This window comes from Mustela lutreola, chromosome 4 (assembly GCF_030435805.1).
Source record: "Mustela lutreola isolate mMusLut2 chromosome 4, mMusLut2.pri, whole genome shotgun sequence".
NCBI lineage: Eukaryota > Metazoa > Chordata > Mammalia > Carnivora > Mustelidae > Mustela > Mustela lutreola.
The window spans coordinates 170,657,484-170,670,245 of record NC_081293.1 but is presented as its reverse complement, the minus strand read 5'-3'; positions in this window follow the sequence as shown (position 1 = coordinate 170,670,245).

The window sequence follows — 12,762 nt, the reverse complement described above, 5'->3', positions numbered from 1 at the left end:
TGATATTTATTTATTTGTAATTTTTTCTTAAATAATAGTAGTCATTTTAATTGTATAATAATGTCGGAACAGAGGAGAGGTAATTGCAGTCTTAGCTTGTTAAATATTTTAAACAGAGCATGAATATCTATTAATAGCATCTACTCATGTAAATATTTAATTGAATTTTCCTAAATGGATTCCTCAGAGAATCACAAAGCAACCTCTGCAACATTATTTGAGATAATAGTCAGATTCGTAATGCCAGAAAGGACCCAGGATTTAATACTAAACTTCTCTGACTCAACGACTTAGTTCTATATCCTTCTTCCAGTCCTTAGAGTAAGAAAGTGCAAGTTAGATATTACTATTGATCAGATCCTATTTTGTGCAATTCACATAACTTTAATCCAATCAGTAAAGAGAAGGAAAAATCTCTAGAAAACTCAGAATTATTTTTGATATTTGAGAAATGATGGCTCAATATCATTCAAGTCCGTAGACATACACAGAAGAACTAGTTTCCAAAGCAACAGTAACCGAGTTGCCCTTATAAATTCAACAATCTGAATTATTTATTTCTTAGGGATTTTTCAGTAGGGATAATAAAAACAAGTACACAGTACTACCCCATATTTAGAGCAGCTGTCATTTAAAGGGAAAATCTTGTTGCATTTTTTGAAAAATTGGTATTTCGAACTGCCACAATTTACCTCCTTTTAGTGGTATGGAAAAATGTGTAAGAGGAGAAATGAACATTGAGCTTTTTATGTCTTAATACAGGTTAAGTAGGCGCATTGTTCTTAACAGAGATACAGAGCTAATGGATAATATTCAAGCGCCATTCTCTCAGCAAGACTGTAGCTATTTGAGTAGAGAGGTATCTCTCACTCTATGAAATAAGGTCATTTTCCTATTCTTTTTCACTGGTGAGTGAGTAGTAATTCAGTAAGTAATAGATAGGAGAGAGAGAGGTGATTCTGCCAGCTGGAGTCAAAAAGACCCAAATCTCATATGCATGTAAGCATTATAATGTAGCCATCCAACATCACCGTGGAAGGAGATTTTCTCTGTCACCCTTCCGTAAGGCCTCTTAGAATGCTCACTGGGCATATCTTTTATTTTCTTCACACTTGCACTTTAAACCTGCTTTCTCCATAAGCAAAGGTGAATGTTCGTGTTGAGTATTCAGCATTTCCTATATTAGCACCCTTTAGGCATAAAATCTTAGTCTTGTGGCACCTGAGTGGCTCTATTTAAGCATCTGCTTAGGTCATGATCCCAGGGTCCTGGGATGGAGCCAGGCCTAGGGCTCCCTGCTGAGCAGGGAGCCTGCTTCTCCCTCTCCCTCTCCCTCTGCCCTTCCCCCTGCTCATGCTGTTTTGCACGCTCTCTCTTTCAAATAAGTAAATAAAATCTTTTTTTTTAAAGGTTAAGTCTAATAGTTTACCTTCCCCTGCTTCTCCAACTCTTAACACAAAATAGGTAATAGCATGGAGGGCATTTAGCTCAATTTTCTGACATGGACATAGAGCATGATGCCATGTTTTCTTAGGTTTCTAAGGCTCTTCCTCAGCTGGTATTTTATGGTTCCTGATGGATACCACATTCTATTCTAAGTACACAGAAGTTGTCAGTTCAGTTATCTGTTCTGAATGCTGCCCAAATTTGATGTTAATCAAATTGGCTCAAACTTACAGTACCCACTTTTTTCTTCTTTGACTTAAAAAAAGCATTGACGGAAACTTAGCAGAGCTGCTCAGTAACATCTCCTTTATATTGTCTTTAAGAATGTAGCTGAGTTGAACAAAATAAAAATTATATCTGTTCTGGACCCATTTATTAGAAACATGGGCAAATTATTAGAAGTGATTCCAAAATTTTATAATTATTTTTTTTAACTACATTAAAGATGTAAAACACTTGCTTCTATGTGAAATAGAACATTGATATTCATTTATGGAGGTTTGAACTACTTTTCTTTCCCTCAGGTGGCACTCACTGTATAATTCGTTTTCTAAAATATATTTACTGGCATTAGCAATTACCTAATCACTTTGTGACCATTTGGGTATCAGTTTTCCCAATCTGATGAGGAATAATTGCTCTTAAAATAGAGTCTGATAGCCCCATTCCACTGAAATTATATGATTTTGAAAATTAAAAGATAGTAAGTAGGCTTCTAATTTACTATTGAACAATCTGCAGAAATAAAGAGCTTCCTAATTTTCAGAGGCTTATAGGTTCCTGTTTTTCAGTAAATTTCAGGGGCTTAGTAGATGCCAAGGCACATGTCACCAACTCAAAGCTTCTGAGTTTGGGGGTGCCTGGGTGGCTCAATGAGTTGAGCCTTTCCCTTTGGCTCATGTCATGGTCTCAGGGTCCTGGGATCGAGCCCTGCATCGGGCTCTCTGCTCAGCGGGGAGCCTGCTTCCCCCTCTCCCTCTGCCTGCCTCGCTGCCTACTTGTGATCTCTCTCTGTCAAATAAATAAATAAAATCTTTAAAAAAATTTTTAAAAATAAAAGTTTCTGAGTTGGGGAGAGAATAAAGAGTCATATAATGGCAAATATAACCCTTATGAATAATTCATGGAAATATGAGGTACCCAGAAGTAAATGAAGGCCTTGTTTATTTGCTTTTATTTTTACTTATTTTCTATTTTAAAATTTTACTGAATAATAGTTAACATACAATATTGTATTAGTTTCAGATGTATAACATAGTTACTCAATATTTATATATGTTGAAAAATGGTCACCACAATAAGTCTACGAAAGTCCTCTTTATTCACTTGAGCTCCAAACTTCCTCACTTTTCTGTCCAACTCAAATTCTGCCAGTTTGGTGAGTTTATAGTTAACTCATTCATACATTTGAAGAGTCTTACTGTATATCAGGAACTGTGATAGACACAGGCAATGGGGAGACCCAAATGCCCTAAGATTTGCAAAGAAGTAAAAATGTTAAGATCAACAGATCTTTGGGGGGGGCGGGGGTAGAAAAATGAGGTAAGCAGAAAAGTTTGATTTAGGAAGGAACATTTGAACTGGGGAGAAAGAAAGAGGGAGGAAGGATATTCCAGCCCAGTGATGAAACCTAGTGATATGCACGAAGATGATATGGTTGGGAGTACACCATATGTATGGTTGCTTGGCAGATTTGCCAGCATAGAGAGAGAGAGAATATTAAGTTAGAGCGCTGTCTGTAGAGGAAGACTCATCAAGCCAGATTGAATTTTGGATTTCTCCTGTCGGCCCCATGGAGACCCTGCACTTTTTAGCACTGAGGACTAAAGTGATCAAATTTATACCTTTGAACAAAAAGATAGACTGAAAAGAGGAGAAAATGGATGAAAAGAGACCAGTAATCAATCTACTCATTTTTGTTTCTTATTTGGTGTAATGTATAGGCCCAGTGAACGTTTGAGGAAAGAATAAATATCCACTGGCAGATTTATTCTATCAATGTAGAACTCAGAAGCAAGATGGGAGTATATAGAGGTGGCCTGAAGTATCATTTGGGTGAGGTGCATAGAAAGAGGAAGAAAACAAGGATAGGGTTCGAGAAAACACCAATGTTTTTAGGAGCAGGTAAAAGATAAGAAACCAACAAAATGCCTAGTGAAATGGGAAAAAGCACGGAGAATGTAGTGTCCATGATCCTAATGGAAGTAAATTTAAAGAAGGAAAGAAAGAGTAAGTCAAATAAAATGGTGCCCCAAGGTGAATATTGGTTTTCCTTTGAAGACCATTGCTGTCCATAATGACAGCAGCTTCATCAGAGTGACAGCAAAAGGAACCATCCTGTGGAGAAGAGGATAGGAAGAGACGATGAGGGTAGTTATGGAGGGAAGAGAAAGGTGGGATTTGCAGCTGAAGTGGAAGACCGTGTTAAGCCTTCTTTAGTATAGGTAGAGCTGAACTTTTTTTTTTTTTTTTTTTTAACAACTACAGACAATAGAGAACTGAAAAAAGGAAGAGACAGAGAACACTGATGGATAAAATTCTGGAGAAGGCTTCAAGCAGTGGGATACCACTGAATTGGCTGAAAGCTGTTTTGATGAGAAGAACTTAAGAGCTTAAAAAATACTTAAAATGGAGGAGGGACAGGGATTGAGCTGGTAATTTATTCATACATCTGCTATCAAGAAGTTGATCTAATTGAATCCCTAATTCTGGTAAGAAGGGATGGCTTCATTTAAAAGCATAATTTTTCTTATTAATTATTCATAGATTCATAGTTTTGTTTTGTTTTGTTTTGTTTTTAATCTGAAAGAAAATTGGGAGAGCTCCTAACGTTCCTGTCAGGTCAGTAAGGTACTAAAAATGGAGCAAAATCATGACTTTGGGGCCTCTTTTTCTGGAGCCTGTGTCTAGTAGTTGGAGTGGTTAATGGAGGGAAGGAGGTGCTCCTTTCTGCTTTCTGCTGTGTCTCCCGTCACTCCAGGGAGGTCCAGATGGGAGGTGGGAGGGGTAGGGACTGAGATCAGTCTGGATTCTGCTGGTACGTGCACTAAGGATTTATTTTCACTGTTTTGGATTCGTGGTCTGTCTGTTGAGAAAGTGATGCAAGAATCCTTTATCTATCATAGCAGATCATCAAAAGCCCCTTTTTAAAACTTCAGTTGGAATAAGAAAATATGAAGTTGTAAAACCTATAATATAGAAGTTCTCAGTTGCCAGTACAAAGTGATGACACCCTAGAAACTCTGTTTGCACACCGGAAGCTGGATTCAGTGACAGGAATGTCATAAATGATCAATATTTTTAAAGCTACATATTAGAGAGTAATAAAAAATTAATTTCAACGTGACATCATTTAAAAATGGATTTGTGTTGAAAATACGTAGTTTTTCTATAGGTAAGAGTCTATTGCTTGATTTGTCTCTCTTTTTTTTGGCCTCTGCTCATTTGTTTCTTGAATCCCACATATGTGGGGAGATAGGTTAAAAAGGTGATGGAAATTGAGGAGGGTACTTGTTATGATGAGCACTGGGTGTTGTATGGAATTGCTGACTAACCATATTGTACACCTGAAGCTAATATAACACTGTATGTTAACTATACTGGAATTGAAATAAAAATGATTAAAAAAGTAAAAAATGTACTTTTTATAATACAACTTTCAACTCTGAGAAATATTTGGTGTTTGAAATATTTTGTGAACTGCTTTTCAGTCTGAAAAGAAAATTATTTTTCTTGATTATAAAAATAATACAAACTCTAAATATTAAAATAACTAAACACATAAAGAAGAAAGTTTTTAAAAATCCATATAAAATACCACCACCTAGACATAAATACTGTACACGTATTTAAGAAAACATCTCAGATATAGCTCTGTAGGGACACCTGGCTGGCTTAGTCAGAAGAGTGTGTGACTCGGGGTGCCCTGGGTGACTCAGTTTGTTAAGTGTCCAGCTCTTGTTTTCAGCCCAGGCTCAGGTCATGATCTCAGGGTTGTGGGATTGAGCCCCATGCAGGGTTCTGCACTCACTGGGGAGTCTACTAGAGATTCTCTCTCTCCCCCTTTGTCTCTCCTCCTGGTTGCACACATGCTCTCTCTCTCTCTCTCTCTCTCTCTAAAATAAGTAAATAATTTTTTAAAAAGAACACGTGACTCTTGATTTTGGAGTCATGAGTTTGAGCCCCATGTTGGGTGTAGAGATTACTTAAATAAATAAAATTTTAAAAACACAGATATTGCTCTATAAAAGCACCAATACACATACACTGGTCATAATTTTACTAAATAATTCTTTAATTTTGGATAATGCCGTAAAACCTTTCAGAATTTAATTTCCAGGGGTTGGAGACTATGGTTTCTAAACATCTTGATGTGTTCTGGCCTTCACAGCAACATAGATGAACGGATATATTCAGCATGAAAGGCTATTTTATGTTGGTTCACATTAGTAACAGTTTTCAATTAGAAAGAGACCAATTCAACAGAAGTTCTTTTGCATCTGTAAGGGATATTTTGCTGCTTTTCTCTTATAAATCTTGATGATGTCTTTCTTCTCCTACTAGCTGTGATTTTCCTCCATAAAATGAAAGGCTTTTCTCTTATAAATCTTGATGATGTCTTTCTTCTCCTACTAGCTGTGATTTTCCTCCATAAAATGAAAGGCATAGCATTCAATGATGGTATTTTTTCCCACCCAGGGATGTATAAGTCACTAAGAAAATATCTCATTCCATTAGACTGAGAGGTCTTAGTTACAACTTAAAGACCTGCTGTGAGGATACTCACAATGAAAAAGGGAATTTTTTTTTTTATACTGAAGAGATCATAGGAGACGAGGTCATGACCAGTTCACCTGGGATGTATTCTCTTACAAAAGAACCCAAAGAAAGCATCTGACAAAGGGGAAACCCCTCATAAATTCCTAAAGAGAACTTAGAGCACACGTGCCAGCATCCTCCTTGCTACAGAGTTTCAAGAAGAGCTAACCTATTTGGGTGAGAGTTTAAAAGGGGAAAGAAAAATCATGAAACGAGAGAGCACAGGGAGAAATTAATAGAGTCAGAAAGAGAAAATTGAAGCCGATAGCGGACGTGGTGAGTCAGCATCTCCAATGCCTACGAGGAAGGCCTGCAATACCTTCCTTTCTCTGCCCAGAGCGGCCGAGACCCTTGCTCCAGGTTCTGCCTCTCAGACAATCACTCTCCCACTTGGGACCTCATGATTTATTCCAACTATTCTTGTGCTGACACTGTTTTGATTTGCTGACTGGTCTTGGATTCTTCTCTTTCTTTTGTCCTTCTGCCTAGCAAGGAAAGCGAGATTACAGTTCCTACCAGTGAGTATGTGGATGAAGATACCTGAAGAAGATGAGACATCCTACACGGCCAGAGGAGTGGGCTCTGTCCATCTCATTTCCTTTCAGAAGTCTCCCAATATCCACCATCAGCCCAATGAGCAGCAGGCAGTCCCTCTTACCCCCACTAGAAAACAAGGTAACCAGGAAGGCAGAGAGCAAAGATACTGCAAAAATTAGACCTTGGTTGCAAACTTAGGATGGAACTTCTATCACAGGTTTTAGCATTTGGTATCTCATGCTCTGTCAGTATTTACCCATCTGTAATATTTACTATTTTATATTTATTTTTTAAAAGATTTTATTTATTTATTTATTTATTTATTTATTTATTTGGCAGAGATCTCAAGTGTGTGGAGAGGCAGGCAGAGAGCCAGGCAATAGAGAGGAGGAAGCAGGCTTCCCACTGAGCAGAGAGCCCAATGCGGGCCTGTGACCTGAGCAGAAGGCAGAGGCTTTAACCCACTGAGCCACCAAGGCTCCCCTATTTACTGTTTTTTAAAAGAGACTGTTGAAAGGGTTTTTTTTTTTGTTTTTGTTTTTGTTTTTTTTTTGAATAGACAGTCTTTATATTATAGTTTCAGTTAAATGGCACCTTTAGAGTGTTTTTTCTTTTTATTTTTAAAGATCTCTTTATTATTTAAGAGGGGGGGGGAGAGAGAGAAAGAGCATGTGGAGGGGGATGAGGAGGGCCAGAGGGAAAGAGGGGGAAAGAGAGAGAGAAAGAGAGAGAGAATCTCCAGCAGACTCCATGTTGAGTGCATAGCCTGTCGGGAGGGGGATTTCCCAACCCTGAGCTCTCTACCAGAGCTGAAGTAAAGAGCTGGATCCTTAGCCAACTGAGCCACCCAGGCACCCCATGAAGTGGTTTTTCTATGTGAATTCCAACCAAATTAAGACAACAAAAAAAGTACTTTCTTTTCATTTTCTGATTTATGGAAAAAAATAATCTTTTTACTTTTCTGTAGAAACTAAAATAAAAATTTAACCTGTTAGACCTTTTGCAGAATAACTATATTATGTTTTGAGCTTTACTGCAGGTTTCATAGTCTCTGAGGAAACACAGGAATAATCTTATATTCTGGGATTGATTATTTCTTAATTTAAGGGATGATTAAACTTACTTTAGTCTACAACCTTTGCCATTCTCCTCTTTTTCCCATACACAGACACAAAATTTTTTCCTACATAAAATGTTACAAGGTAATATTTTCCTTAAGTGACTGAAAGTGAATGGTACAGAATTAGCTGTTGTTTATGCTAGTTGCAGAACACAATGTTATTTTATTTTTACAAAGCTTTTCTAAAAGTTTGAAGTATTTCAGAAGAATTTCTACTGAAATGCTTTCTTTATTTGGTGTAATTTCCAACGTTCTTATAGTTTCCAAAAATTTATAAGAATAGTACAAGGAATTCCTATATACCCTTTGTTCATAATCACAAACATTAACATTTTATCACACTACCTTTGTAATTCATTCTTTCTACATATACGTTATTTTCTCCCCCCACCAACCATTTGAGAGTAGTACTTCAAGGTTATTTATTTATTTATTTAGACAGAGAGAGAGAGAGCGAGCGAGCGAGCATAAGCAGGGGGAGCGGCAGAGGGAGAGGGAGAAGCACAGGGAGCCCGATGCAGGGCTCGCCTTCAGAAGCCTGGGTTCAAGACCTGAGCGGAAGGCAGACATTTATCTGACTGAGCCCCAAGGTCATTTCTTACATAACAGGAGTACAATGATCAATATCATAAAATTAATATAGTATTAGCATTGTATTGATACAATACTAGTTGCTAATCAACAGACTGTATTCAAATTTTTCCAACTATCTCAGTAATGTCCTTCGTAGGGAAAGCACTCTGGTCTGGCACTTGCGTGCAGTTAACAGTGAAGTGTCCCCAGTCTGCTTTGATTTGAAAGCATTTTTGTCCTTCCTTGCCTGTCATGACCGGAGCATTTTTGATGAGTACAGGTCCGCTGTACAATGTTCTTAAACTTAAGTTCTCAAAATTTTTGTTTTAAGATTTTAGAGAAGAATTCTTTCCTGTTTCTCAGACTAACTTCAAGCTGCATCTAGGGGCATCTGGGTGGCTCAGTTAAAGCGTCTGCCTTCAGCTCAGGGGATGATGCTAGGGTGCTGGGGTCAAGCCCTGTGTCTGCTTCTCCTTCTCCCTCTGCCCTTCCCCCCTGCTCATGCTGACTCTCTCTCACTCTCTCTCAAATAAAGGAAAAATTAAAAAAAAAAAACAACTGCATCTGATATTGCACTCATTTCCCCTACATGAGACCTAATTATCTGTATCCTATTTCTGCCAAAAGCGGTCATCATTTCCCAGTTTTTCAATCCAGAAACCTAGGCATTGCCTTCCTCCTGATCCAGCTTCCCTGACCGAGATGACATCTTATAAAGAAAGACATCATGGTCCTTCTCCCCTCTTCTCCTCCCAGCACTACCCCTGAGTTCAGGTCCTCCTGCCTTCTCACTTCCAGTAGCCTCCAGCTGGTCTCCACTCTGCAGGCCTTTCCAGATCTTCCCTCCTTTGGAGTCCCTTTTTCTAGAGCTCTCAAAGCAGTTCTTTACATCTAAAACATAAATCAGTGTTTCCCCATTACTAAAGATACTTCAAGGATTATACAGAGCTTGGGGGATAAACTGCAAAGGCCTTTTTAGTGTACCCAGAGCCTGCCTTGCTGGCTTTAAGTCCCAGCCCTCCTCTCTACCTTCCAAGCTGCAGTCATACTGAACTACTTGGAAATTCCCCAAAAAAAACCTGTTGGTTTTTTGCCTTGGAGCCTTCCCATATACCACTCCATTAGCTTGAAATCTGTTCCTCCCTCCTACTCATACATTCTTCTTACTCAACTGATGGCTCATCTTCTAGTAAAACTCAGCTCAGGTAGCACCTCTTCCGCCCTGGCCCTTCTACTTCCCTCCTCCATCCCCCCACCTCCAGCAGGGAGGTTTCGCTCTTTTTTTAACCACGAACTCTGAAAAGCAAAAACCTTTACAACAATTCTAACAACTGGAGAACACTTTCTCGTAAACTAAGCCATTTCTGGACCTAACTAGTAGTCCAGAAGCAGAACTCCGCGTGCCACCCAGAGGAGCAGAAAGCACTCATTTGTTTTATTCTCCCTGGTTTGGTCCTGCTGTCGTGAGCTTCAACGCCCCTGCTCTGAGATATTTACTTGTGTGACTGGTTCTGTGAAGTTTCTTATGATGTCCTTATTCCATTTATAGTTTTCAAATGGAGGCTTTTCCTCCTGGGAATGGACTCCTGGCTGTCTTTTAAAAATCACATCAATGCTAATTATATATATAAATCACGGAAATTGGCATTGTAAGAATAGTGAATGGTAGCAAGCTTACCACAGTAAAGGTTAATTAGCCAGGGAAAAAATTCCATGTGCAATTGTCAATGTGTTCTATAAAGTACAATGTTTGGTACAACCAGTTTAAGGGCTTCTGGTGAGGCTTTCTCTGCCCCAGGTCATTTTGTGCCCAGCAGACTGCATGGAACTCAGTCAATATTTGTGAAATAAATAGTGGCTTTGTCAAGCCTAGGATATAATCAGGCCTGTTAATAAATGGAGAAACTATTATTCAAGTTATCCACTCCGAAGAAAAGCGTTTAGTACTGGATGTATTAAAGCTAATTGGATCTGCTTTCACCCAGGCTTCTGAGACTGTGGTCAGAGCCTTGCACTGAACCATGTTATTTTCTAGAAACTTACGCCAGCCTATGGTTAGTGTCTGATTTCCACTCTTGCTAACCAGTGATTTTCAAATCTGCCGTCACATAAAAATCATCTGAAATGCTTTGAAAAAATAATGAGGCCTGGGACCCACCTCCAGAGGTTTGGATTTAACAATCCCAAGACTGTATGTTTAGAAATTGGGCATTTGAATATAAAGCGCCAGTTTGGGAGCCATTGCTGGATGAGAATCTATTTTATTTCTGCCTAGTATCTGGACAAGTTTTCTTTTTAATTTCACTTTTGTGTATGTTTGCTTTTTTCAGAATTTGCATGGGACGACAATACTAGTTATAACTTGCATAATCACCTTTATATGAATATAAATATTACTATATTCAGCATATGGTTTCTTCAGAGAACAACATAAAACACTGAAAGGATTTGACATTTAGTCATTTGAATTCCCACAAAGGATTCCTGGAACAACATCTATATAACTGAGGACACTGACGTTCTCGATGCATAAATAAAGACATGTCCTAAACGGCAACGTTGTAAGTGATGATATGGTAACTACTAATGGCATTTTCGTTAGTTCCAGGAAAAGTAAAACAGGTAGGAAGGAACTCTAGTAGCTAAGAATCTGAGTGGATAGAAGGTCTTAAACTAATGAACGATTGTTGAGTCATCTAGTTCTTTATGTGGCAACATGGCCAGTCTTTCAGGAAATAAAGATGGCTTTCAGTGAGACAATAATAAGTGAAAACCATTAATCATTATTTTAAGCCTTCATCTTGCATAGCAATTGCAAAGATTATTAAGAAACTAGCTGTAGTACTAATGTAAGCTTAGATGTCATTTCAAAACTTGAAATCAGAAAACACATTATTTTTCTTAAGTGTTGCTTTTCCACATTATGGTTGCTTTTTTGTTTCTAATATGATAGTCTAGGGATGCCTGGACCCAGTCAGTTGAGCATCCAACTCTTTCTTTCGGCTCATAATCTCAGGTCATAATCTCAGGGTCCTGAGGTCAAGCCCTGCGTCAGGCACTGCACTAGGTGAGGAGCCTTCTAGAGAGTCTCTGTCTTTCTCTGCCCCTTCCCCCTCAAAGAAAAATGATAGTCTAAATTCAGTCTTTTTTATTGGACGTGTGAAAAGATTAAAGAAAGGCTGAACAAATTGAATTATAGCTATCTAGATTTTTTAACATTCCAGTATAAGTAACATGCACTGTTATATTAGTTTCAGGTGTACAATATATTGAATCAACTGTTGCGTACATTATTCAGTGCTTGTCAGGGTAAGTGTTCTCTTACTCCCCATTACCCATTTCACCCATCCCCCCTCCCCACCTCCCCTCTGGCAACCATCAATTTGTTTTCTAAGAGTCCATCTCTTTTTTCCTTTATTTGTTTTGTTTCTTAAATTCCACATATGAGTGAAATCATATGGTATTTGTCTTTCCCTGACTGACTGTTTCACTTAGCATAATACCTTCTAGATGTTGTTGCAAATGAGAAGCCGATTTTAAAAGTTCTGGGAGTTAAGCCCCACTGATTGTAAAATCTCATGATGTTAAGTCCCTCTGGTTTTCAAAGGCAAATGTTATGGGGATTCGTCTTACCAACATGGGTTCCCTGTGCCTGGGATGCCCCATGTGGGGTCTGCTCTTCTCCCTTCTCTGGCCCTCCCTCTCCTGGACAATCTTGCAGGTCAGCTTGGTTACAGACCACTTCTCCATTCTCCCTGTAGTTTCTGATGTGGCCTCTTCTCTATGTGTAGTTGTGGAAAGTCTGTTCTTCCAGTTTTCAGGTCATTTTCTGGATTATTTGCACTGATGTTAGTGTTACCTAGGTGTATGTATGGGACAAAGTAAGTGTAGGATCTTCCTACTCCACCATCTTCCCCCTAGTTAGCTAGATTTTTAAACTTTGATACCAGATCAATATATTATAAAGTAAATTTAGGGTTATGAAGATGTTTTTAAAGTGAATGTCACAGGGAGAAGTGTGGGTGAGAGAGCTCAAAATAATTTCTAATGGATCAAATTCAGGTCCCTTGTTCTAAAACATTAATTTAAAAAAAAAACTGTTTTGGATATCAACTAATTCATACAGAATATTATTAACATTTAAGTGTAAATGAGTTAACAGTGCCTGGGTGGCTCAGTTGATTAAGCATCTTCCATCAGCTCATGTCGTGATCTCAGGGTCCCAGGATCCAGTCCCACATCAGGCTCCCTGTTCAGCAGGGAGTCTC